Source organism: Colobus angolensis, unplaced genomic scaffold, assembly GCF_000951035.1.
Source record: "Colobus angolensis palliatus isolate OR3802 unplaced genomic scaffold, Cang.pa_1.0 Scaffold83, whole genome shotgun sequence".
Classification (NCBI taxonomy): domain Eukaryota; kingdom Metazoa; phylum Chordata; class Mammalia; order Primates; family Cercopithecidae; genus Colobus; species Colobus angolensis.
In genome coordinates, this window is record NW_012122154.1 from 2,220,781 (window position 1) to 2,223,480 (window position 2,700).

Below are 2,700 nucleotides of genomic sequence, written 5' to 3' on the forward strand. Positions count from 1 at the left end.
TCCTTCTCATAGAGCTTGTGGCTGTCCATTGTATTTAAGTAGCAATATTTGACTTGAGTGGAGCTAATTGTAGGTCATAGACAAGTTTTCATGACTGCACCCATATATCTTGGCTATTAGTGTGCTTGGATTAATTTCTGTCTGTCAGAATCTGCATCTCTGTGCCTAAGGGCTCTTGTATTGCAGCTGTAGAAAGTCATGCCACCTGTGAATGCAATACAGAGGAAAACACTCAACCAGTGATTCTGGAGAGCTGATTTATAAAGACTCTAGTTTCCTCATTCCTGAAGAAGGATAATTCTAGCTGTGTGTTTTTCATCATTTCTGATAATTTTCCCTTTAACATAAGCTTCAGTTGGTGACGGTGATACTGACCTAATAGTGAACCCTTTTCTGTATCACTTCCTCAATCCCTACCAGTGTGATCTGCACTTCCCAGTAGACTACTTTCACTGGAATCTTTTTTTCAGAGTCTCTTCTGTGAGAAACTAATCTATGACAATACGTTAACTCTCTCAGCCTCAAATTTCTCATCTCTACAAAGGGAACATTAATACCTATTTTGAAAATTTGTTAAAGAGTTAATAATAAGGTACACAAAGCACTTAGCCAATATCCATCATATAGCAGGCATCCCAGAGTTAGTGTTTTTTTGTTTAGAAAATTCCTAATTTTCATGTTGAAGGTAAGAATATTTTTGTAATAATTACCTAGATCAAGTAAATACATTTTTTTCTAGCTGTATTGAGGTATAATTGACAAAGGAAAATTGTGTATATTTCAGGTATACAAGGGGATGCTCTGATATATATATTCATTGTGAATAGCATATTTATTAGGTCATGTAGTTACCATTTCTTTTTGATTTTTGTGGTGTGAACGTTTAAGATCTACCTATTCAGTTAATTTCAGATATATGATAAAGTGTTTATAACTATAGTGACATTACTGTACAGTAGACGTGCTGAACTGATTCATCTTTCATAACTGATGCTAGTCAAGAGAACGTCCTAGTTTTCATCTCCTTTACTTCACCCCGAACGATGATCACAGTAAGTGGCCGTTATCTCTTAGCCAAGTCTTCAGAGCACCTAGATTCGCAGTCTCAGAAGTTGGCATGTGTCATGGAAATCCACATTGTTAGCTCATCAGAGGTATTTCCACCACTCCCATGCTGGTAGGAGGCCCCAAGAAGGTGACCCAGGTCCCCGACTTTTCAATTTCTCTCAGCGCCAGCATCAATCAATCCTTACATGAGTGAATGCGTATCTTACATCAGTTCAGGACCCGAAGCACCAAACTCTGTCTATCATGACTTCTATGAAGGCACAAGTTCTACTTTGCTCCTTTCTTACCTTCTTCTGATTTCCCTGGAAGCAAAAGTTTTTTGTTTCTTTAGATGCTTCATATTGGCCTCAGAAAATGTGCAAGGTTGTTTTATCCCCTCCTCTGCTCAGAGATTACGGATTGTGCCCAGTCGTACATGCCCAGTGTGTAGTTTCTCAGTTCTCAGCTTTGTTCTTAGTTAACTTTCCTCATAACATTTCAAATAGGGGACAAATTGTGTTAATGTGGCATAATGTATGGTCTGTATTTTACAAGGAATAACTTAGTTTCATTTAATTTGTCAATAGGTGTCCAGGAGAGGGGGCCGTATAAATATTTTATTTATATGATACCAAGAATAAGTTTCTTCAGATGAGACTCCCTCTCATGAGTCCACAATACATTCTCAAGCAGTTGTTGATGCAGATGAATGGAATGAATGGCTGGTCAGTGGCTGAGACGAAAAGATCTCTGCGTTCAGGGCAGTCATTAAATGCAGTCCCTGCTGCCATATCATGCAACTGTTGCTCACTGAGGTGTGGGAAACTAAGTTGGAAATTAAGTTTGTGTCAACAAAAATGTTATCTGCAAATACAAGTGATTAATCCTCTCATTGTTAAAGAAACTCAAGTGCATGTCTTGCTAGTGCTGACTTCCAATGTCATTTCTAGTTTGTTGAGAGTTAAATGTAAGTGTCCTTGGGTAGAAAGAGAGGACCTCAGCTTGGATCAGAATCTGTCCTTATTAGCTACATATCATCACACATTAAATTCTTCTCAGCTGAAAAAATGAAGGTACCAATACATGACCATCTGTTTTGGGAATCAAGCTGGATACTACCTATGGTATATGATATGTGTGTAAATCCCATATCAGAAATGCTTTCAAATAAAACCAAACACCATATGAGATGAGGATACTTCAGAGTTTATTCAGAATCATATAGCTAAGAATTTCTGCTACCGGGGACATAACCCAAAGTTATCATGAAAAGAAGAAAGAAGGATACAAGAAACATGAGGATATTGAAAACAAAAATACGATTGCAAAGATTATTGATCAGTTGCAGAAACCTAAATTCCTTAGAAGCAGAGAATGAAGCTCTTGAATATTGAGTCAAAGCTGAGACCATGACTCCAAATTGAGAACACACGAAGCTGGCACATGATCCACAAGGTGGAAGGAAAAAGAGAATCAGGATGAAGTATTTTGCCGTCCTTGAAGCAGATTCCCAAGACTTATACATGCAGAGAATTCATAAAAATTTGGGTGAGAGCATAGCAGCAAAGTAAATTAGTCCCCCAAAAGATAAGTCAGTTGAGCAGAAAGTTGTTGTGTGAGGATGGTGGTTCTCTTGGGACTTGATCAGCAGCA